Genomic DNA, 25,263 nt, shown 5'->3' on the forward strand with positions numbered 1-25,263 from the left:
CTAGTTAACCTAGATCGTCCAAGTGCCTGCTAGTTAACCTACATAGTGCAAGGGCCCGCTAGTTAACCTACATAGTCCAAGGTCCCGCTAGTTAACCTAGATAATCCAAGTGCCCGCTAGTTAACCTAGATTGTCCAAGTTCCGCTAATTAACCTACATAGTCCAAGTGTCCGAACATAACCTAGATAGTCCAAGTGCCCATTAGCTAACATAGATAGTCCAAGTGTCCGCTAGGTAATCTACATAGTCCAAGTGCCCTTTAGGGAACTAAGATAGTCCAAGTGCCCGCTAGGGAACCTACATAGTCCATATGCCCTCTAGGAAACCTACATAATCCAAGTGCCCACTAGGGAACCTACATAGTCCAAGTGCCCGTTAGTTAACGTAGATTGTCCAAGTGTCCGCTAGGTAACCTAGATAGTCCAACAGCCCGCTAGTTAACCTACATTGTCCAAGTACCCGCTAGGTAACGTAGGTAGTTCAAGTGCCCGCTAGGTAACCTAGATAATCCAAGTGCCTGCTAGGTAACCTAAATATTTCAAGTGCCCACTAGGTAACCTATATAGTCCAAATGCCCCCTATTTAACCTAGATCGTCCAAGTGTCCGCTATTTAACCTACATAGTACAAGTGCCCGCTAGGTAACCTAGATAGTCCAAGTGCCCGTTCGTTAACCTAGATAGTCCAAGTGCCCGCAAGGTAACCTAGATAGTCCAAGTTCCCGCTAGGTTACCTACATAGTCCGAGTGACTGCTAGTTAACCTAGATAGTCCAAGTGCCCGCTAGTTAACCTAGATCGTCCAAGTGCCCGCTATTAACTTACATAGTCCAAGGTCCCGCTATTAACCTACATAGTACAAGGGCCCGCTAGATAACCTAGATAGTCCAAGTGCCCGTTACTCGGACTATGTAGGTAACCTAGCGGGAACTTGGACTAATAGGTTACTAAGCGGGCACTTGGACTATCTAGGTTACCTTGCGGGCACTTGGACTATCTAGGTTAACGAACGGGCACTTGGACTATCTAGGTTACCTAGCGGGCACTTGTACTATGTAGGTTAAATAGCGGACACTTGGACGATCTAGGTTAAATAGGGGGCATTTGGACTATATAGGTTACCTAGTGGGCACTTGAAATATTTAGGTTACCTAGCAGGCACTTGGATTATCTAGGTTACCTAGCGGGCACTTGAACTACCTACGTTACCTAGCGGGTACTTGGACAATGTAGGTTAACTAGCGGGCTGTTGGACTATCTAGGTTACCTAGCGGACACTTGGACAATCTACGTTAACTAACGGGCACTTGGACTATGTAGGTTCCCTAGTGGGCACTTGGATTATGTAGGTTTCCTAGAGGGCATATGGACTATGTAGGTTCCCTAGCGGGCACTTGGACTATCTTAGTTCCCTAAAGGGCACTTGGACTATGTAGATTACCTAGCGGACACTTGGACTATCTATGTTAGCTAATGGGCACTTGGACTATCTAGGTTACGTTCGGACACTTGGACTATGTAGGTTAATTAGCGGAACATGGACGATCTAGGTTAACTAGCGGGCACTTGGATTATCTAGGTTAACTAGCAGGGCCTTGGACTATGTAGGTTAACTAGCAGGCCCTTGGACTATGTAGGTAAACTAGCAGGCACTTGGACGATCTAGGTTAACTAGCGGGCACTTGGACTATGTAGGTTAACTAGAGGACACTTGGACTATCTAGGTTAACAAGTGGGCCATTGGACTATGTAGGTTAACTAGAAGGCACTTGGACAATCTAGGTTAACTAGCGGGCACTTGGACTATCAAAGTTAACAACTGAGCCCTTGGACTATGTAGGTTACCTAGCGGGCACTTGGACTATATAGGTTACCTAGCGGGCACTTTGACTATGTAGGTTACCTAGTGGGCACTTGGACTATCTAGGTTAACGAACGGACACTTGGAATATGCAGGTAACCTAGCGGGCATTTGGACTGTCTAGGTTACCTAGCGGGCACTTGGAATTCTAGGTTAACGAACGGGCTCTTGGACTATGTAGGTTGCCTAGCGGGCACTTGGACTATCTAGGTTAGGTAACGGGCACTTGGACTATCTAGGTTACCTAGTGGGAACTTGTACAATGTAAGTTACCTAGCGGGCACTTGGACTATGTAGGTTACCTAACGGGCACTTTGACTATCTAGGTTACATAGCGGGCACTTGGACTATCTAGGTTAACTAGTGAGCACTTGGACTCTAAGTTACCTAGCGGGCACTTGGACTATCTAGGTTACCTAGCGGGCCCTTGGACTATGTAGGTTTCCTAGCGGGCACTTGGACTATCTAGGTTAACGAACGGGCACTTGGACTATATAGGTAACCTAGCGGGCACTTGGACAGTCTAGGTTACCTAGAGGGCACTTGGACTATCTAGGTTAACGAATGGGCACTTGGACTATGTAGGTTACCTAGCAGGCACTTGGACTATGTAGGATCCCTATCGGACATTTGGACTACTTAGGTTAACTAGCGGGCACTTGGACTATCTAGGTTACCTAGCTGGCACTTGAACTATCTACGTTGCCTAGCGGGTTCTTGGAGTATGTAGGTTACCTAGCGGGCTGTTGGATTATCTAGGTTACCTAGCGGGCACGTGGACTATGTAGGCTCCCTAGCGGGCCCTTGGACTATGTAAGTTCCCTAGCGGGCACATGGACTATGTGGGTTTCCTGGCGGGCACTTGGACTATGTAGGTTACCTAACTGGCACTTGGAGTATGTAGGTTCCCTAGCGGGCACTTGGATTATGTTGGTTCCCTATCGGGCACTTGGACTATGTAGGTTAACGAGAGGGTATTTGGACTATGTAGGTTACCTAGCGGGCACTTGGACTATGTAGGTTCCCTATCGGGCACTTGGAGAATGTAGGTTAACTAGGGGCACTAGGACTATGTAGGTTACCTATCGGGCACTTGGAGAATGTAGGTTAACTAGCGGCACTAGGACTATGTAGGTTACCTAGCGGGCCCTTGGACTATCTAGGTTACCCAGCGGGCATTTGGATTATGTAGGCTCCCTAGCGGGAATTTGGACTATATAGATTACCTAGAGGGCAATTAGACTTTGTAGGTTATCTAGCGGGCACTTTGACACTCTAGGTTACCTAGCTAGCACTTGAACTATCTACGTTACCTAGCGGTTACTTGGAGTATGTTGCTTACCTACCGGGCTGTTGGACTATCTAGGTTACCTAGCCGGCACTTGGACTGTCTAGGTTAACTAACGGGCACTTGGACTATGTAGGTTCCCTAGCGGGCCCTTGGACTATATAAGTTCCCTAGCGGGCACTTGGATATGTGGGTTCCCTAGCGGGCATTAGGAGTATCTGGGTTACCTAACGGGCACTTGGACTATGTAGGTTAACTAGCGGGCTTTGGACTATGTAGGTTACCTATCGTTCACTTGGAGAATGTAGGTTAACTAAGGAGCACTAGGACAATGTAGGTTACCTAGCGGGCCTTGGGACTATCTAGGTTACCTAGGGGGAACTTGGACTATGTAGGTTTACTATTGGGCACTTGGACTATCTAGGTTACCTAGCAGGCACTTGGACTATGTAGGTTAACTAGCGGGCACTTGGACTATCTAGGTTACCTAGCAGGCACTTGGACTATGTACGTTTCCTAGCGGGTACTTGGACTATCTATGTTAACTAGCGGGCACTTGGACTATGTAGATTCCCTATCGGGCACTTGGACTATGTAGGTAACCTAGTGGTCACTTGACCTGTCTAGGTTACCTAGCGGGCATTTGGACTATGTAGGTTAACTAGCGAGCTCTTGGACTATCTAGGTTAACTAGCGGGCACTTGGACTATTAGGGTCCCTAGCGGGCATTTGGACTATATAGGTTACCTAGCGGGCACTTGGACTATGTAGGTTAACTAGCGCACACTTCGACTATCTAGGTTAGCTAACGGGCAATTGGACTATCTAGGTTACCTAGCGGGCACTTGGACTATGTAGGTTCCCTAGCGGGCACTTGGACTATTTAGGTTACCTAGCAGGCACTTTGACTATCTAGGTTAACTAACGGGCACTTGGACTATGGAAAGAAGTGCCTAATGATCACCAGGACCCATGGTTAATCCAGGCGTGGTCATCTGATTCCAATCGATCAGACCTAGCTATAAATCACTTACATGTCTGGGTAATTAAAAGCAAATATAAATTTTCAAAAAAAATAACGTTGCATGGGATAGAAAGAGAATACATAACAACATCAGACATAAATATGCCTCAAGACAAACTCATTGTGCACATCCAGAATACATAATGGCTCTTGCTAAGATGCGTTTCCCACTAGACCCTACCCCAAGCCAGTAAAAGCCAGAAACTCTACAGGAAACTGTGGATTGTACTACTCTGAAATGGGAGCTGTGTCTCTAGACCTAATTTGGGGCTGTTCGTGCTGAGGACTCACCAATACCTGCTGCAGTGACAACAGTCCAGGTGAGAATAAGGAAATCTGGATGACAGCCAGGATATAGGAGCACTGAGACCTCAAATTGCTTCTAGGCGAGCATGGCCTAATGGGCTTCCATTTATGCACCTTTGGCAGGAGGAGTTTGTTCTGGAAAGTAATGGTCTCTAAGGAAGTATTTCTTAAACTTTCACATGCATGCACTTACCCAGGTTCCTGGAAATCGGGCTGGGGGGCAGATTCTGATTTTGTGGGTTCAGGGTGGGGGGTCTAGGATCCAGCAATTCTAGAGGCCCTGGTACTCTTGGGCTGTTAACCACAAGGACAGTAGTCCTAAACCACCAGCCACTCCTTGGGAGAAATATGAGGCTGTAGACTCCGGGCAAGAGTGACAGTCTGGGAAACCCACAAGGGCAGTTCTACCCTGTCCTGTAGGGTCACTATGAGTCAGCATCAACTCGATGGCATTAGCATGGGAGAAGCTAATTCTGATGTTGCTGGTTCCTTGACCTATCATACTTTGAGTGGCAAAGTCCCAAGGGCCTTCCCGGATGTGATGGCCAAAAGCAGTAGTGTTCACCCTTGGTCATACTTTGGAATCCCTTAGGAGCTTTCAAGCCTCCCATTGGCCTGGCGCCATCCCAGACCAATGAAGCAAGACTTAGTGGAAGCAGGATTCAGGTCACGGTCAGTGAGAAAGCCCCCTTGGCAATGCCAACGTACATCCAGTGCAGAGTCGAACTGGTCGACGACTCCACATGACTCCATATACTTTGGTGAAGCCAGCTGTTTGGGCAAGGTTTTCAGAGTTACCACCCATGTAGACTTGTTGGTGATAGTGCATTAAATAGAGCACATGCAGTGCATTGCATGAGTGTCCTATGTCATGCAACCACATCAGGGGTATGTTGAGCCAATTTCTCTGGGAGACCAAGGGTGTTGGCTCCATCCTGAACGTTGGCAGGGTAATGGACTGACACAGAGGAAACTCATTCTCTTTGTGGTGGTGCACTAATGGGTTCTTCACAGAAGGCCAAGTCCATGGCTGCAGATGCTCACGGGGCTGAGGGAGCAGGTCAAATCCTAAGTCCGAGGTGGGTGTTTGCATATTTACATGTCCTCACTGCCATCAAGTCCATTCCAACTCACAGGCCCATGGGACTGAGTAAAATGGCCCCCGTGGGTTTCTGAGACTGTGATTCTTTAGAGGAGTAGAAAATCTCTTTCTCCAGAGGAGCGGTTGGTCATTCAAACTGCTGACCTTGAGATTAACAGTCCAACTCCTGACCACTCTTGCCGTCAGAATTCTATTTATTTACACAAGTATATATATATATCCTTTCCCAAAAGAACTCCACATTTTCAAATCATTCTTGACACTCATGGCCTTTTTTCCTTTATAGCCATGCCTTTGGTTGAAACACAGATATAAGAGAAATATTTATCTACTTATAGGGGTACAAAAGTAGCTTTGGTGGCATAGTGTTTGCATGTTGGGCTGCTAACACCAAAGTCAGCACTTTGAAACCACCAGCCACTCCGTGGGAAGAAGAGTCTGTCTACTCCTATAAAGAGTTACAGTCTCAGAAACTCACAGGGACAGATCTACTCTGCCTCATAGGGTCACTATGAGTCAGCATCACCTCCCTGGCAGTGAGGTAGATTTTGGTTTCATAGAGATACAAGTCAGTCCTGAGCTGCTAAAGACAAGGTTGGCAGTTTGAACCCACCAGCTGCAGAGAAAGAGGAGGCTTTCTATTCCCATAAGGAGCTACAGTTTCAGAAATACCCACAGGGGAAATTTTAACCTCTCCTGTAGGATCAATATGAGTCAGAATCGACTTATCGGTGGTGAACAAGTGGAGGGGACCCTAAACAGGTTCCGGTGGACCTTAAGAGTTCTACTAATTGTGCATGCTCTGTAAAATGTAAACCAAGATTTTACTTTTGCAAACATTATTTTTTCTAAACACGTCTAACTGTGAAACTATACTCGCATGCGGGTCTTTGAACCTGGTCAGTGGTCTGGGGAAGTGAAGGGGCCTGACATCCTTTGTTGTTGTTAGTGCTGTCCAGTCATTCTGACATCACAGGGACCTTCTTTGCAACACAAGGCAGCACTGCCCGGTCCTTTGCCAGCCTCAGGGGTAGTATGTTGGAGCCCATGGTTTCAGCTACCGTGTCCTCCAGTTCACCAAGGAGTTTCTTCTTTGTGCTGCTTACTAAACCCGTTTCTAAGGAGTCCATTCCAACTCACGGTGACGCCGTGTGGGTCAGCACCACGGGACCCCACATAATGCCTTATACCATATATATATATCCATATATATATAGTGCATAATGCCTTATACCTGGTCCCTTTGGCACCTTGTGATCGCACAGGCTGGTGTGCTTATTCCATGTGGGCTTTTTTGCTTCTGAGCCAGATGGCTGTTTGCTCACCTTCAAGCCTTTAAGACCCCAGACACTATCTCTTTTGATAGCCTCTGGCCTTTACTTCGGGGTCTTCGGTCCCTGCAGAGTGGACACATGCCTGCTGTGCGGGTATGGGACGTGTCGGAGCGCAGCCTGGTGGCGGAGCTTCAGGAGCATAAGTATGGCATGGCATGTGTGGCCTTCTCATCCAGTGCCAAGTACATTGTCTCAGTGGGCTACCAGCATGACATGATTGTCAATGTCTGGGCCTGGAAGGTGAGTGGGCTGCTGGCCTCAGGACAGGCGGGGCCGGGAGGGGAGCCAAGAAACTGCTGACCGGTGGCCTTTACTTCCGCCTGCTGGCCTCAGTCCCTTTCTAGAGAACTCTGAGCAGAAAGGAGCAACTGGGTATCTAGGATGCTGAAGAAGGGGCAGAAGGAGAGGTCAAGTTCACAGCTTGTCTAACCTTCAGTGTGTAAGTTTCTTTTCCCTCAGCTCCTAGAAGCAGAGCCTTGATTTCCCTTGACTTTCTCTCCAGAAAAACATTGTAGTGGCTTCCAACAAGGTGTCCAGTCAGGTGACAGCAGTATCCTTCTCTGAGGACTGCAGCTACTTTGTCACTGCAGGCAACCGGCACATCAAGTTCTGGTACCTCGATGACAGCAAGACCTCAACGGTGAGGCAGCAAGTAGCCACTAGGGTGGGGTCTGCCCAGATATGTTCCACCTGCGCCCCCTTTTGCATGCTCAAAAGCCCCTTGGAAGTCTCAGCTGGGCCAGGTGCTATGTCAATATGCAAGGGAAGCCTTCTCCCTCCCTCCCCAGGGCCTGCTTTCCAGGGGGTAGCCTGCAGGGTGTGTGGGTGGCACCTGTGGTGGGTCTCCACAGGTGAATGCCACTGTACCCCTGCTGGGCCGCTCCGGGCTGCTGGGGGAACCTGCGGAACAACCTGTTCACTGATGTAGCCTGTGGCCGCGGGAAGAAGACTGACAGCACCTTCTGTATCACATCCTCAGGGCAGCTGTGCGAGTTCAGTGACCCGGAGACTGTTGGACAAGTGGGTGGAGCTGAGTGTAAGTGAATGCTTTGTCGGCACCCTCCCGTCTGTCACCTCCGGGCTCCAGGGCACCTGAGTCTGCATGCACGCTGGGGGAGGCCCCAGGCAGAGGAAGGTGTTTGGGAACCTCTCTGCTTGCTCGCCCTCTCTGTCTCTGCCTCTTCCTCTGCTTTCCTCTTCTGCTCAGCACACAGACAGCATCACAGTAAGTGTGCTGGCCCTGTCCGCTGCCTCTGCTGCCTTTCTCTGGGCCGGCCTTTTCTGGGTGTGTCTTTGCCCAAACCTCAGGTGCCTTATAAGGCTTGCTGACTCCTTCCCCCTAATTGCACGGGGCTGTGGGCCCTCTGGTCAGCTGCTTTTAGAGGGAGGGGCATTGAGGGGCTCTGCCCAGGGCAGCTGGCCTGCCTCTTGGCTCATGGCTGTTGAGGTGTCGGGTGAAGGAATGGGCAGACGCCTTTGCTGACTGGGGCTTCTGTGCTCACAGACCACAGTGGCCCACTGCATCTCGGTGAGCCAGGACTACATCTTCTGCGGCTGTGCTGACGGCACCGTGTGCCTTTTCAACCCCTTCAACCTGCACTTCCTCAGCACGCTGCCCCGGCCCCATGCCCTGGGGACAGACATTGCCAGCATCACAGAGGCCAGGTGAGCGGTGTGGGTGGGCCCCTGAGTCCTGTCAGAGCCCCACTCTGTGCCAGGCCGTCCCTGGCATGCTGCAAGGAGAGGAGGGCACACATAGACCTCTGGGAAGACCCTTGCAGTCAAGCACAGGTGGGTCTTTTAGCATTTGTTGCTCACTGTGGGCAACCGTGGTAATCTGAGTCTGCAGTGTGGTAATGCATTGTCCTGTAAACACCACAGCTAGGACAGACGGGCAGTTCCTTAGGGTTTCTGAGAGAGGTTGGAAACCTGACGGAGCAGGCCTTTCTCCCTCAGGGTGGTCCTGGGTAGCAGCTAAGGTAGGAGGGTCTTATTGTAGCCTCGGGCCTTGGGTTGGGTGATTGCAGGAAGTGAAGTTTTGCTCTGGTTTCAGTGCTGTCAGGAAGCGGGGCAGTTCTGCAGTTGGGTATATTAATTTCTCATTCAGGGAAGGAGTGGGCTAAATCTGCAAATGGCAGGAAATGATATATGACCATGACTGGTTTGCACAGTGCCCTTCCTTTTCCTCTGACGTGAGTCTAGAAGGGCCTGACATCTGCTTGGCTGCATCACGGCCACACACCGTCCCCGCCTGATGTTGGGGGCTATGAAATAGCTTGTGTTCTTTTGCAGAGCCCCATGGCAAGGAATGCCAGGCCAGCCGCTGCGTTCTTTCTCCAGTGACTGCTGGCCAACCTGCTCCTCCCTTTAGTGCCCCTTTTCATTAGCGCTAACTCACCAGTTTGCCCTGTCTGCCCTGGACACCCTGACCCCCTCTTTCCTCAGTCGCCTTTTCGCTGGAGTGGCCAATGCGAAGTATCGGGACACCATCACCTTGACCTTTGATCCTGCAAATCAGTGGCTGTCTTGTGTGTACAATGACCATAGTACTTATGTCTGGGATGTGAAGGACCCCAAGAAAGTGGGCAAGGTGTATTCAGCTCTGTATCATTCCTCCTGCGTCTGGAGTGTAGAGGTACGTGGGCCAGGTCTGCTGAGACTGACCGTGTTTCCTGGCCTACCATTAGGAGCTGGGGTTCCTCAAGTGTGGAATTTGTTTCCTCCAGCACCCTTGCTCCCCAAGCTGTGCCCCTGGGTCCCTTCGTATCTGTTAATTGGCTCTGAGGATGGGAGGGGATTTTAGTGCTGACTCATCTCAGACGTTTTTCAGTATGCCCCTGTGCAGTCTTAGCTTGGCCTCTTTGGACATGTTCCTGAACTTGACCAAACCTTAGTTTCTGCAATTGTGAAATGACATACCTGATGCATTTGATTTTTACGAACAGGAGACAATGTAAGTGGGAGATTTAGAATGCCTAGTACTTACTAGGTGCTTGGTTAATGTATATTCCTTTACTTGTTAAAGACAAGAGCTAATCATTATGACTTGCTTGCTATGGGATAAGCCGTTGCCTCCAGGGGACAGGATGGGGGAACTTTAGGCCCCCAAGGACAGAGGTTCAGGAGGGTTTAGCTGAAAAGGGTTGGGGACAAAATTTATTATCTCCAAGGGAAAGATACTAACTTGACAATGAAGAAACGGCAAAACCCACCCTTAGCCAAGTCATTAAGGTTAACATCCCGTGGCAGCAGCATGAATCTGGTGAGAGGGTACACTGAGAGGTTTCAAAATGTTCCCAGAAAATGTTATGACTCTTAAGAACTCCCAATAAAATGTTGAACAACAACAACAAACGTTGATGGAAAGTTTCTTTTAGTTCTGTTTTTCCATGCAGCCTCCTCCTAGCATTGTGTCTGGTATTCTTGACCCAAATGTATAAGGAACTTAGGATAGTCATGAGGAAACATCAGGCAACCTTCATTTGAGGTACACCTGCCAGAGTAACTTATCACACTCTCCCAGGTGTCAGGGTAGGAAAGACAAGCAAAGACTGAAAGCCGTTCTAGACTGGGACAGATGACACCCATGTGCCGTGGGGGCTCCTAGGATCCTGGAGCAGAAGAAGTACATTCGTGGGATAAACAAACAAACTCATTGGCATTGGGTTGATTCCAACTCAGAGCAACCCCCGCTGGTGACATTTAAATAAAGTCTAATAATGTTGTACCAGTGTGACCTCCGTGGTCCTTATCACTGTGTACTGTAGTGCATAAAACATTAATACGAAGGGAGACCAGGTGAGAGAGTTGAATGTGACATATCTTGACTCATTTTTCTAAAGGTTCAACCCAAAAGGTAAAGTAAAACAGCTCTTGATGGAGAGGAAAAGGTGGAAGGGGGTGGGTGATGATTCTTTCCCCCCGCTGCCTGGCACTGAACGGCCTCTCCTCTCTTCTCATTTTGCAGGGTCCACGAATTGCAGTTCCTGAGTGAAATGCTGAAGGTGGAGGCCCATGAGTCAGAGATTCTGTGCCTGGAGTACTCGAAGCCAGACACAGGTACCTGGCCCTGGCCTGGAATGGCCTTGAGTGAGCCCCTCCAGTCTGGCCAGAGCCACTGATACTTGTCCTGCCTCTTGACTATGGGGCTGATCATTCTTTTGGCTACCAAAAGAGTTAGTGATCCTTCTTGATGTCTCTGAAGGCTTCTTGTTGTTTCTGAAGGCTTTGGGGAGGACTGCATCTCAACTCTGCCCGACTCCATGGCTCATGTGGCTTAAGGATGTGGGGCTCAGTTTCTCTGGGTGCTCTTTGCTGGGCACTCATGTTGGGCTGCGATCCACAAGCTCAGCAGTTTGAAACTACCAGCCGCTCTGCAGGAGAAAGGTGGGCCTTTCTACTCCTGTAAACAGTTACAGTCTCAGAAGCCCATAGGGGGTATTCACTATGAGTCAGCATTAACTTGATAGCAGCAGATTTGATTTTTGTAAAGTCTTTTTAAAGCCAACCAAAAGCTGAATCAGTGAAGAAGATCTGCTTTAGACATTGTGCTCTTTTAAAGAATAATCTGTCTGTGATCAGATTGACACAGGAACTTGGAAGGTTAGGTGAAAAGTTTAAGGGGCAGTGAGCTTATGTGTGTAATGGAAATTTGGAATAGGAAAAGGACAGTGAGAATGGCTACATAATTTCAGAAATATAATGAATGTTAGCAAATTGTACATGTAGAAATGATCGAATTGGTATATATTTTTGTGTGCATTGTTTTAGATCAGGGAGAAGACTCGAAGTTCAAATATAATTTACAGAGACCCCCTTGTTAAATCTTGAATGGGACAAAGTCCAGAAAAAACAAATCATCTGGTTGAGGGAGACCGTAAGCATGAGGCCATAATGGGGACTGAAGGATTCACAACAGCTCGGTCACATGGAAAACAAAGGAAGCCCCTTTAAAAGTCAAGTTCCCAGCAGATCAGACCATCACAGTTGGAAATGTGACTACAGAAATGGGAAAGGGACCATGATTGGAGTAAATACATTATTGCAGATTAGAAAAGTTTACAGGACTGGTTCAGGGCCCTCCAACCATCTTGGTCAGGGCATGAACGTGCAACCTCAGTACCCCAATTCCCATCAAGGGCATACTCAGGCAAGTTCTTGAGGGCTAGACTACTCCTCACCAGGCTGGCCAGAGGAGTGGGTGGAAGCAAACAAACTCTGCCTGAGGGCAAAGCATTTTACGTTGCTAGTTCAGAGTCATGGAGCTCTAGTGCCATAGAAGGTTATGGGTTGGGCGGTTAACCACAAGGTTTCACTCTTCAAAACCACCAGCCAGCTCCAGGGAAGAAAGATGAGGCTTTCTACTCCAATAAAAATATATAGTCTGGAGATAAAAAGCCCCAATGTAAGTTAACTGGGTTGATTCCTACTAGAGGGATAATGTGTGTGGGCCAGATGCTTGCAAGGTCCCTCAAGGCAATGCTGCCAGACTGCAGTCTCTGCTCCCTGCTGGTGGAGACAATGGATTGCTTTTCTCTAAAACTTGGAACCATTAGCTTGGTTCCAGTAGGTGGAGTTCACACCCTACTGATAATGGTTCATATGGAGATCCAGAAAACAGGTCAAAGTTAAGCTGCCATTCTAAATGTAGGATCCGCCCATTTTGTCACCTGTATACCCCCAATCCCTCCTCTTCCTATTGCATGTATGCCCCTAGACCACCCCTTCTCACTGCTGTATAACATAGTCCAAGTCCTTCCTGTGATGTATGTCTTTACCCTCCCGTTTCTAATTCCCCTTGTCCTCCTTCCCTTCCCCCTCTCTCCATGTGGACCACCAAGTGGGGCTGAGGTGAGCAATGCTACCATGATATGTGTGTGACTGCATTATTGTAATATCTCTTCTATCTCTCATGCTCCCAATGACTTTAATATTTATATCTCAACCCTTTATGTTTCCAGGGCTTTCAATGACATTAGGCATCTTTTCAATGTTTATGAATCATGCTTATGAACCTCTCTTCTGTTAGTTGTCTATGTGTATGCATTGCCTGTATTAAAAACATATAGAACCGAGCAATTTGTCTGGAAAAATAATTTATAGAAACTTTATGTTAGATTGCCATGCGTTTTGCATAGCCAATTGTTCTTTTAAAACACTTTTCTTGTCATTGTGATACCATGCTAAAAGGTAAAAACATCTGTATATAGTCAAATAGCTTTATCTTTCCTTTAAAGACATGAACCTTCGTGTCTTGCTTAAAGTTTCCACCTCACTAAAGCTAAATTGCTACTCTCGAAAATAAATCCCTCTAAGTTTTTAATGCTTTGAATATTTTATCGCTCTAATCCTCCTGGAGTTTATTTTTGAATGTAGTATGCTCCTTCCTTTGATTTCTTGTAAATTCAGCCAATTCAACCACTCATTAACCAAAGTATTCCTTTACCACTGGATTGTTTTGCCACCTTTGCTTTGCATAGCATATAGTTCTAAATTATATCCCAGACTACTGAATTATTTGCCAGAGTGGCTTTACTAATTGTACACTGGCATCACAATACGCGGGAGCTTCGGAAAGATCGTGGGAGAAAGGAATGAAAAGAGAAGATAATTTCCCATGAATTTTTGAAGCTTCCTCGTACAGGTGCTTTACAGTAAAGTCGACATTAGGGTTTATAATCAATAAAAAATTCAACTGTGATCCAAGAATGAGGGGCGTGACATTTCCTGGTTGAGACAAAAGCGAACAGGCGAGCAGAATACGAAAAGAATTGGTTAACCGATGAAACTGCAGCAAAGTGTTAGCTGTTATCACAAAAATGAACACACAGAATATTCTTGAACTTGGAAGTGGGAACTTCAGCCTTTCAACGGCCATCGACGGTGCGGGGCAACATCCCCGCACTCCTACGCTCAGGAAGGGGGTTCTGGGGTCTGCGGCGCCGCGGGGCACAAGTGGGGCGAAGGGCTGCGAGGGAACGCCGAGGCAGAGGGGTCCCCGCGAGGCGGCTGCGGGCCGCTCCAGAAGGCAGGGGTCCGGGGGCTCTGCGGTCCCTCAGGACCCTCCAGGAGAGGCTCCAGAAAGGCAGCTGGAGGCCCCGGCCGGCCGTGCAGCTCGCTGGGAGGCGCGGGCGCACGTGCTCCGCCGGTCCGGGCGGCGGGGGCGGCTGAACGGGCCCTGGCCGTGGGCGGCGGGCGGCGGGCGGGCGCAGTGCGGCGCCGGGCAGGCGGGAGGTGACCGCGCGGGGCGGTCGCGGCGGCTGGGGCTACTGACGGCACACCGGATCCGGAGCGCACTGCGCGGGGCGCCGCACAGGTGAGAGCGGCAGCGGGACCCGGATGCGGCGCGGCTGAGGGCGGCCGAGGGTGGGGGGGGGGTCGCGGCGGCTAGCTCTTGGAGATCCAGGCCGGAGGCTCCGGCGCCGATGCTGCGCTTCCTGCCGGCTCGAAGAACGAGCCCGAGCCTGGCCGCCCTCGGGATGCCTTGCTGAGGCTCCGCCGGACGTCCCCAACAGGGGGGGGGGGGGGCGGGGCGCGTTCGGGCGCCTCCTGAGGGCGCCTCAGCGGAGAGCGGCGTTGGCGCCATGGAGTCTACGCGGGCGGCCCAACCCGCCTGCCACTCAGGTGTCTTTTTGCACGGAAGTGAGTTTTAGGAGCGGGAAACCTGTGGTGGGCGTGACTGACGTGTTTTTAAATCATTTTCTATACATTTAAAGCTGTAAAGGCAAAACTTCATGATCCAATTAATATAGCCAAAAATTCAGGCTTGATAGAAACATTTAGAATCCAGGCACTGGGGGTAAAGTCCCCTTATTCCCATCTGTTATTGGAGGAAGGTATGAGAGAGATTGGATACTGCGGTGGGAAGAAATAGAGCCAAATAGGAATGTCTGCTTCTATAGGGAGAATGTATCAGCCATGCGCTCACTTTAAGGCAGCACAGCTTTAAGGGAGAATCTGTGGAAATGATAGATTACCGCAGGAACATGAACTTGGAGTATATCTCCAACTAACAGAGTGGTGGTCTTCCAGCCATGGAACATTAGTCTCCCAGATTCCCTCTGTACCAGTCAGGGAATAAGTCCCAGTATTATTTCCCTTGGTGCTAGTATCCCACATTTCCCCTCTCTGCATTATGTTTAAGATTCAATAGTGTCACGGAGGCAACATGGTCTCTTTTCATAGCTATTAGCTTCTTATAGAAGTGACATGAGACTGCAAGCATCACAATTATGATAAAAAACACAGTCAGACTGGAACTTAAGCTATGTGAAGTACTTTGCCCCCAAGCTCGCGGGTCCAACCCTTCCATGCTACTCATCAATTGCTTAATCACATCAGAGCCAGGAGAAGCCTCAAGCTTGTCTTTGAATGTATAGAAAATATCCTTTTTAAGCTGATCAATATCTAATGAAATGTTTCCCTTAAACCCTTGCAAATGTTTCCTAATCAAATTCCAATCATGCAATGTCTTATTATAAGGATAAGTGGTTATACAGAAATCAGTTACATTCCAATCACATTATAGCATTGGCAAATTCAAAATCTTGATCTTTCAGCAAAGCAGTCTGCAGTAATATTCCAGTCACATTGTATAAAATGTTCAGTTATGATAGCATCCCAGAGTGTCTCTTAGACAGCGTCAGCAATGGAAGAAATATCTCAGCAGTCAGCAATCGCCATTCTCAGGAATCTTCGAGGTCTTCTTGACGTTTTGAATAACTTCAATAACAGTGACCCGCTTTCTTCTGGGCCTTGCTGGCTGAAGAGAAATCCACCTATCTCCTTTGCCTGTGAAAATATAAAGAAATAGCCCCTCTCTTTGGGGTATCATTAACCTGAAAAAAGGATTTATGATTAATATTGGTTGGCCTCTCCATCTCTTCCTTGTCCATCTTTCTCCAAAGGTGGTTGCGTCCTTTTAAAGGGAGTCCATCAGTTTTATTCTTTAAAAAACATACATGCATAGCCTTTTCTCCAGGTGAATGGACCTGGATCCCAAACACAGTTTCCATCATCCTCAGATTTCTTAGGATCAATTTTCTCTGTAGAATTGAAAACGTGTTTATCTTCCCTAATTTTATTACAAGCTTTTAGTAAGGAGAAAAATTTTTTAGTTAAAATGAGTAAATGAACTTTGTCACACATAAGATTCCTCTTCTCCTCCTTCTGTTTTAACAATTTAAATAGTAAAGCATTGCTAGATCTTGAACCAGTAAAAGTACTAGTTAGATAACCTTCATTGTTATGTAAATACTGGCTCCCATCCCTCAGAGAATTAAGAGAGCTAACTAATTGGGAGAACTTCTTATCATACTTTGAAAGACTGAAAAAATTCTTAATAAATTTGTTCAGCTGATCTTGAAGTAACTTACCAAGCAGACATTTTTTCTCCAGGCTTACCAATAAGGTTATAGGCTCAATTGAGCCGTTTTGCCTTTCAGGCTTCTCACACTGTATGATTTTACCTTGCAATATTCTGTCTTGGTTAACTTCACTCATTCCCTCTATGCTGGCTTTAGGGGAAGTTAATGGGAGGGCCTTAGGCCCCCCTGAATGCCCTAAGGAAATGACCCGGCATCCACAGTTAACAAACCTTTTTCCTTCCATTTCTAATTCCATGTGGGGGCGCTGTTTCTCCACAACAGCAGTCCAGAAGACTGCTTGATTTATAGGGTGGTCAAACTTCTCAAGTACTCTTTCCTGATAGGTATAAATTTTTACTCTAGAAATGCAAGGAAGGGAAAATTGGCTTAAGCGATCCTACATTTTTACAAACCATGGTATATCAGAACTCATTACTGCCTTAATTTCTTCTTCACAATCCTGACCAATAACTCCAGCAACACATTGAGAATTTATTCAAGCTCCTGTGAAGGCTTCTGAGCCATCTCTTGGTTATTCAAACCAACTGCAGTGAGAACAGAGACTAGGTTTTTGCCTCTTTGGCTAGGTCTGTTCTCCTGCTGTGAGGCTGCTAGATAAAGGCGATTTCTCTCAAAGATCTTCTTTGCTCCAGTAGGCAGACACCTTGCCTACCACGCTCTGCTATGAGGGCTCTGCATCAAGCTTCTTCCACTATTTTCCCGCCGGGAAGTCTTTGCTAATGGCGACCCTTCACTGTTGATTTTTGAACGACATTGGCTCGCCCAATGAGTTCCCTTCCTACAATGGAGGCAGAGTTCAGGTTCGTTTAAACCCGATCTCCATGGTCCTGGCCCATGCTCTGACATTGGCCGCAGCCTGCTCTGCCTACACTCTTTTGAAGATGACTTGTCTTCCCACAACTAAAGCACTTTCTTCCAGGTCTGATATAGTTTGCCAATGAAGCTGCCATGAGGTCTGCCTTGTATTCCTCTGCCTCTACATTCCTGCATATCCTAAAATAACCCAGCAAAGTGCCCTGTTCGCTGTAGGGATGCAAGGCATTTTTACAGTGCTTATTAGAGAAATCATAAGATAGCTTGTGCACTAGGTCTCTTACTGCCTGAACATTCTTCACACATTTGGAAATAGCATCTTCCAGTCGGGACACAAAGTCAGCGTAACGCTCATCATTCTGTTGTCTTATAGCCCTGTAACGCGGCGTTCTCTCTTCTGATGGAATTATCTTTTCCCAGGCCCTTAAGCAAACCTCATGTATCTGTCCTATTGTCTGTTCAGTAAACTGTAGTTGAGACTCAACTGTAATATAATTTGCAGCCCCTAGCAATTGATGAATTCCTATATCTATCCCATCCTCAGCATTCTTCCCAGCTCTTGCAAGGGCTGCTTCCTTCCATAGCATTTGATATCACAAGCATTCTGAAGAGTAAAGACAAATTCTCACTAAAGCTTTCCAATCTGTAGGGGTCCAGCTGTCAGACTCTGCTAGAGCCCTTATCATGCTAATTACAAAATGGGAGTCTGGGCCCTAGTCATTGATTGCCTGCTTGAGATCTTTTAGCAACTTAAAAGGCAAAGGCACTGTGAATTCCTTTTGGTTCTAACAGGATAAGACATCTTGCATTCTAAATCTTCTTCTGCAATCCCTCTTCCTACTCTGGAGAGTAAAGGTGCTTTCCTATACTTTGCTTCTTTACATCTATTCTCTGAGCTACTCTTTTCAATCTGGATATCTTGGAGTTCCACTTCCTGAACTTCACCTTCTGTGCTAGCTCTCCTAGTTTGCATTTCTTTGGAGCTAATCTCTCTACCTTCAGGGCTGGCTTGCTTGATTGTTTTACAATCTCTGGCCTATCTTACACTAAATTCCAGCAGGAGAGCAGTTGCTTTTACTATGTCCCCTTCTGACTCAGGCTCATTCTTTTAGCCCTGCCTAAAATCTTCTCATCTGCCTGAAACCCGTTCTCACTGCTTCTCATCTGATTTAAATTTGGGCATCTTAGACGTTGCCTGTTCTGCTTCTTGGCTTTCTCTACCTTTGAAAGCAAGGGAGCTTCCTGGGATTGTTTAATAGCCATGCTTTGGATCTTGCAATCCACTGCCTCTAGTACTGTATCACCTTTAAACCTTCGGAGTCTGCAGTCTCGCGAGAGCATACAGGCTTTGGCAATGAGGTTCTGTTCTAGAATTGGAGGCTTTAGATAACAAACCAATCCCTGCCTTTTCAGTTTTTCCTAAAGTTTCATAACCTAAATCATGCTTATTCACAGACACTTTAGCTTGCTTTTCTAGATTTGAATAGACACAAGACTTCTCACTAGACTGTTCATCCTTATTCTCTTCCTCCTGCAAAAGTTTTAAAACCATCTTAACTTGTACCCACAGAGACCACTTCTCCATAGGGATACTCTCCCCATCTCTGTGCTTCCTTTAAGTTGACAATGACCTCCTCCCAGGTCTCTAAATCAAAAGTTCCTTCCTCTGAGAACCATGAATTATACCTTTTTACTACTTTTAGAAAACATTGTATCTTTTTCTTCGTTACTTTTACACCTTGTCTTTTCAGTAAGTAGAGAGCATGGTACCATAAGTTTCAGGTTTACTTTTACCTTGCTCCCATTATCCTCTTTAAAATTCTAATTCACTATTTCCACTACTTCTCTGTCAATCCCCACACCGGATCCTCACTTCACACAATTTTCAAATTCACTCTACATACCAATGGGGCCATATAATTGTTATATGGGATATAACTCATATTGTCCCACGTTGTGCGCCATTTGTCTGGGGAAGCCCGCCTTGTGCTGGGGCTCCAGCCTCCAGCCCAGTCCTTGAGCCTCCTGCCTGGTCTCCATCCCACCTCCCTTCGTCCACACTGAGCGTGGACCTGGCTGGTAAGATCATGGCCATCCAGGAGGTGAGCATGCTACCATGAATTGTGTCTGACTGCATTATTGTAATGTCTCTTCTATCGCTCATGCTCCCGGTGACTTTAATATAATATTTATATATCTCAACCATACAATTGTGCTTATTGAACCCAAGATTACTGGTGGGGGGCTGGCACCCCAACTCATACCACAGTACATACCATTTGTCTAGTTCTTCAATGCTTCCTCTCCCGCTCACTCCCTCCAACTATCATGACCTCAGCTCTACCTTACAAAGCCGGCTAGACCAGAGCATGTACACTGGTACAGATAAGAACTCTCAACACACAGAATCCAGGACAGATAAACCCTTCAGGAACAGTAATGGAAGTAGTGATAACATGAGGGTAGGGATGAGATAGAGGGAACTGATAGCAATGATTGATGTATTAACACTCACACCCCAGGGGGACAAGCAACAGAAACATTGGTGAAGTGAGACCTTGGACATTGTAAAATATGAAAGTATAATTTATCAAGGTTTCATGAGGGTGGGAGAGTGGGAGAGAAGGGGGAAAAAGGAGCTGATACCAAGGGGTCAAGTATAAAGAAAATGATGATGGTACCGTAGGTACAAATGTGCTTGATACAATTGATGTATGCATTGTTATAAGTGGTGTAAGAGCCCCCGATAAAATGACTCAATTTTTTAAAAGTGTTTAGGTAGATCTTGATGGAGGATAGATTGAGAAACAATAGTTTCAGAATTTGATAATTTTGCTTAATAATCAAACTGAAAACTCACTGCCATTGCATCTTTTGTGACTCACAGCAACCCTGACTTTCAGCAACCCTATTGGACAGGGTAGAGCAGCCCCTGTGAGTTTCTGAGACTGCAACTCTTTACAGGGGTAGAAAGCCCTAACGTTTCTCTCTCAGAGCGGGTGGTGGTTTTGAACTATGTGGGTAGCAGCCAAGTGAAAACCACTATGCCACCAGGGCTCCCTGTGCCACATAGCGGGAGCTGTTGTTTTCCCAAACATTCACTTGGCTATTTCTTTTATAAGAAGCCAAGTAATTTGGCAGCTTATTTCTGTTCCAGTTTTCTTATATAGAAAATGTGGTGACAGTGTGAACCTGTTTGTTGTAGTTTATGTGAACATAATTGAGTGATCTAGACCAAGTGAGCTAGACCAAGTGAGCTGACTGGTCAAAAATCAGACCTGTGGATTGCCAAATTGGTTCTGCTGAGATTGGGGCTTTCCTGGATCCACAGGCTTCCTCCAAGCTGTGTCCGAGAAGCTCTGCATTTTAGAGCTACATTTTATAGTTGAAAGAGAGGCCTAAGGAGGGAGGGAGTCCTTAAGCTCTAAGACCTTAATGCTGTCATTGCTGTCCTCTTTTAGTGTACCTGCAGTTTCCACACTGCAGTGGGAACCATTGAAACAGCTGTTCTCATTCTCTGAGATGGTGTGCCACCCCACTCCATACCACCACCACCTCATCCCTTTCTCTTATTGTAGAGATAATGCCCCTTCCATATGTATCTCAGATATTCAATTAATGAAGAAAGACAAAAGTAGGAGAAATGATTTAGATGAAGGAGACCATAAGCATGAGGCCATAATGGGGTCCAAAGGCTGTGTGGCCATGTCGCTAATTATAGAAATGGATGAAATCTGCCACAAAAATGTGATTGGAGGCAGAGCAATTCATCACTCTCTCAGGCAGGACTACATAAGTGAGAATGGGGCCATTATGGAGACATGGAGACGATCACAGATTAGAAAGGCTTACTGGATTTGTTCTGGGGCCTTCCGACCACTATAACTCATGACCACAAGGTCTTAGACTTTCCCAATTTCCATTGAGGACCTTCCCAGGGAAGTCCCAGAGGGCAGATTGCTCCTCTCTGCTCTGGCTAGTTGTTGTTGCGTGCCATTGAGGACACTTGGACTCGTCGTGACCTCACATACAACCGAATGAAACACTGTAGGGTCGTGCACCATCCTCACAATTGTTCCTGTGCCTGAACCACCGATGAAGCCACTGAGTCCATCCACTTCTTCGAGGACCTCCTCTGTTTCATGGCTTCTCCACTGTACCAAATAGGATGTCCTTCTCCAGGGACTGGTCTCTCCTGACAACATGTCCAAAGTATGTAAGATGGCGTCTTGCCATCCTTGCCTCTAAGCAGCACTCTGGCCTTATTTCTTCTGATACAGATTGGTCAGTCCTTCAGCAGTCCATGGTACTGTCAGTAGTCTTCTGGTGGACCACAATTCGATGCATCTGTTCTTCTACAGCCTTCCTTATTCAGTGTCTAACTTTCACATGCATATGATGCAATGGAAAATAGCATGGCTTAGGTCATGTGCACCTTAGTCCTCAGAGTAACATCATTGTTCTTCAACACTATAAAGAGGTTTTCTGCAGCAGATTTACCCATTACAATACATCTTTTGATCTCCTGACTGCTGTTTCTATGAACATTGATAGTGGATCTAAGCAAGACAAAATCCTTGACAACTGAAGCCCTTTTCTCTGTTTATCACCTATTGGTCCAGTTTTGGGGATTTTGGTCTTCCTTATATTGAATTGTAACCCATATTGAAGGCTGCAATCCTTGATCTTCAGCAAGTAGTTCAATTCCTCCTCATTTTCAGCAAACAAATGGTGTCATATATGCACACAAGCAGGCTCCCAAAAGTTAGTGGAACAAGGAATCAAAAGAGAATGGAATTTTTCAGGGACTTTTTGAAATACCAGTTTGTGTGTGTGTGTGAGAGAGAGAGAGAGAGAGAGAGAGAGAGAGAGAGAGAGAGAGAGAGAGAGAGAGAGGAGATGTGGGCATAAAACAAACATCAAGCAACATAAGGGAGAATGCTGTTGGCTGCTGTTGAACTGATTCCGGTGCGCATGCACAGTGACCTGCTGTGTGCACCATAGTGACCCCTCAGAAGCAGATCATCAAGCCTACCTTTCAACTGAAATTCTGAGAATTCACAATTTTCAGAAGTATGTGGATAACAGTGAAAGCCAAAATTCTATTTGCACAGTCCCCACGTGGATTAAGCTTCCAGTGAATTCCTTCAGACCATTGACCAGGGATGTGAACACTCTTGCCACCAGGCAGAGGGCATTGGAAAGTGGATTACCCCTTAGGCAGCCCATGGTGGGGCTTAGAGACTTGCCTAAGTGTATCCTTGAATCGAGGCTGCCATTCTGGGCTGCACAGTCATGAGTCATGCCCCCAAAGCCTTGGTTGTTTGGCCCTGGACCACTCTTGTAAACTGTCCTGTTTAACACAGGTCCCAATCCTTGTCCTATTCTTGCTTCTGTAGTCCCACCTGGAACTGTGATGTTGGGATCTGCCGCCATGTCCTTTCAAGTCTGTGAATCTCAGATAACCCTTACATATCAATAAGACCTCTTGCTAATAGTTTCCCTCCCCTCATCTCGATGGCATGTGTTTGTCCTGTTTAAGATTTAATAAATTATCTTTGAGATTTGGGATATCCTCTTACCCTAAAACACAAGGCATCTCTGGGTGTATTCCAGCTGCCAACTTTTTAGGTAGTAGTCAAGAAGTTAGCTGTTATGTCACCCAGGAAGCTGGGGAAAGGATGATCACCAGAACAAATCCATTATTCCCTCCACTCGCTTCCTAGCCTTTGAATCTCCACCTTGGAGGCAACTATGGCCTTTCTGTTTCTTTTTGATGATCATGTACGCATGTCCAAGTAAAGCTTACTTTTTACTCTTTTGTATCGCCTATTTCATTAAATATTATATTTTGGAGATTCTTCCAAATGGATTCATACAGAATGACCTCATTCATTTAAGAGTGCATGCTGTTACACAATACAGCTATGATAAAATGCATCTAACCAACCTCTCTTTTTTCTCTGTGTATTTTACCAATTTTCCTGTCAAAATTGACCATATCTGAGTTTGCTTTCAGGGACACCTTAAGTCTAGTACCCCTTGAATCCTAGGGCCTGGAGTCCTCCTCCTCTTCAGAACCAATCTCTGTGCAGGTGTGCTGGTATGTGAACTGTGAACCCTCTCCCTAAAATCAAAAAATAAAACCCAAACTCACTGTCATCAAGTCACTGTTGACTTGCAGTGACCCTCTGAGTTTCTGAAACTCTGTCTATGGTAGTAGAAAAACCAGTCTTTCTCAGAGCTGCTGGTAGTTTTGAACTGCCAACCATGTGGATCACAGCATAACTGTTAGGTTTCTCGGGTGGGAAATACCTCAGTTCTTGGCATCACAGGAGAAAGAATTCATGTCGAAGACTGATTGTTGATCCAAATGGGTTTGTATTAAGGAGAGAAGGTGATAGAGGAGAAGAGAAGAGAAAGAGAGGAGAGAGGGGGAAGGGGGAAAGAAAGGATTGAGAGAGAGAGAGAGAGAGAGAGAGAGAGAGAGAGAGAGAGAAAGAGAGAGAGAGAGAGAGAGACCCCACAGAAAAACAGGGAGGTGGTCTCCAGGTTCGGCCTTTAGTGGCTTCGGCTGGGAGGCGTGGTTGACATTATTGGTTGACCCCATTGGCTGAATTAAGCCCACCTGTCCTGGTTTGCACCCACCTAAGTGCACTGCCTCCCTGCCTCATGTGCCTGAATTTGGAGCCTGCCCAGTAGACACCCTGGTCCCAGCTCTAGCTACCTAACATAAAACTACACCATAACACTACTCCCTCCTAAACAGCATAGCTAAAAATATGAGTTGAGCAGAGAAATTGGTTCTTAAAAGAATGCCTTCGCTTACAACCGATTGTCATTTTAAATTTCACTTGATGGTGTAGAGAGAACCAAGAGATCATTCCATCCCTCAGATTACTTGTAAACTACTGCAGAAACCTCAGGAAAGCCAGCAATTGCCTGCAAGACTGAGGTAAGAATCTCAAGGTTGACTCCCAAAACCATACGCATTGCTATAGAGTTGATTCTGACCCATAGCAACCTTACACAGGACAGGGTAGAACTACCTCTGAGTTTCCAAGTCTGAAACTCTCTATTTTTGTAAATCATTTTATTGGGGGCTCTTACAGGTCTTATAACAATCCATACATCAATTTTGTCAAGCACATTTGTACATATGTTGCAATCATCATTTTCTTTGTATGTGAGCCCTTGGTATCAACTCCTTTTATTTCCCTCCCTCCCAACCCTCCCTACCTCATGAACACTTGATAAATTATTAATTATTATTTTTCATATTGTACAGAATCCGCTGTCTCCATTCACCCAAGTTCTTGTTGTTCATGCCCCCCAGTCACCCCCTGGGGAGCGGCGTGGTTATACAGTGATCATTGCAGTCAGTTCCCCCTTTCACACCCCACCTCTCCCCCACCCTCATGGTATCACTACTCCCATTACTGTTCCTAGGGGGTTTATCTGTCCTGAATTCTGTGTGTCCAGAGCTCTTATCTGCACCAGTGTACATGCTTTGGTCTAGCCGGATTTGTAAGGTAGAACTGGAGTCATGATAGTGGGGTGAGGGCTGGGAGAGTCTGTAACTCTTTATAGGAGTAGAAAGCTTCACAGGAAAGTGAATTTGAGGCTGAGACCTTGGGAAAAGTTTGGTCAAGATAAACAGATGTGGAGTGGTGTAGGGAAGGAAAGATTAAAAATAACCTGGTCCAGGATCCTCACAAATTTTAAGTTCATTTGACGCTCCCTAGGGAGGAAGGAGGAAGAGCTATCAGCAGGCAGGCTGTGTCATGCCTACAGCCTCTACAAAAATGCTTCCTGACTCTTCTCAGAAATTCTGCCAGGTGCTACCAGCCTCCTGAGTCTGAGAATGGTTCCTCTATGTTCTTATGAAGCTGAGGAAGGTTGGCACAAAAATATTTGGGAATCCAAGGAGCATGGTGAGGTCATTTCAGGGGGTCATGAGGAATGACTAGTAGGGATTTCAGCCAAATTAAAGGGCTTAGCAATTTGAATACCAGCTGACTCTGACCTTGATCAAGCCTCTTTACCTTTCTGGGTCAATTAAAAAAATTATTTTTTACCAGGTTTCTACTATATGTCAGATATGGAGAAGCAGTAGACAAACCAATAGAAGCTAGGAAATTTGATCCCACCT

This window comes from Tenrec ecaudatus, unplaced genomic scaffold (genome assembly GCF_050624435.1).
Source record: "Tenrec ecaudatus isolate mTenEca1 unplaced genomic scaffold, mTenEca1.hap1 Scaffold_536, whole genome shotgun sequence".
Taxonomy (NCBI): Eukaryota; Metazoa; Chordata; class Mammalia; order Afrosoricida; family Tenrecidae; genus Tenrec; species Tenrec ecaudatus.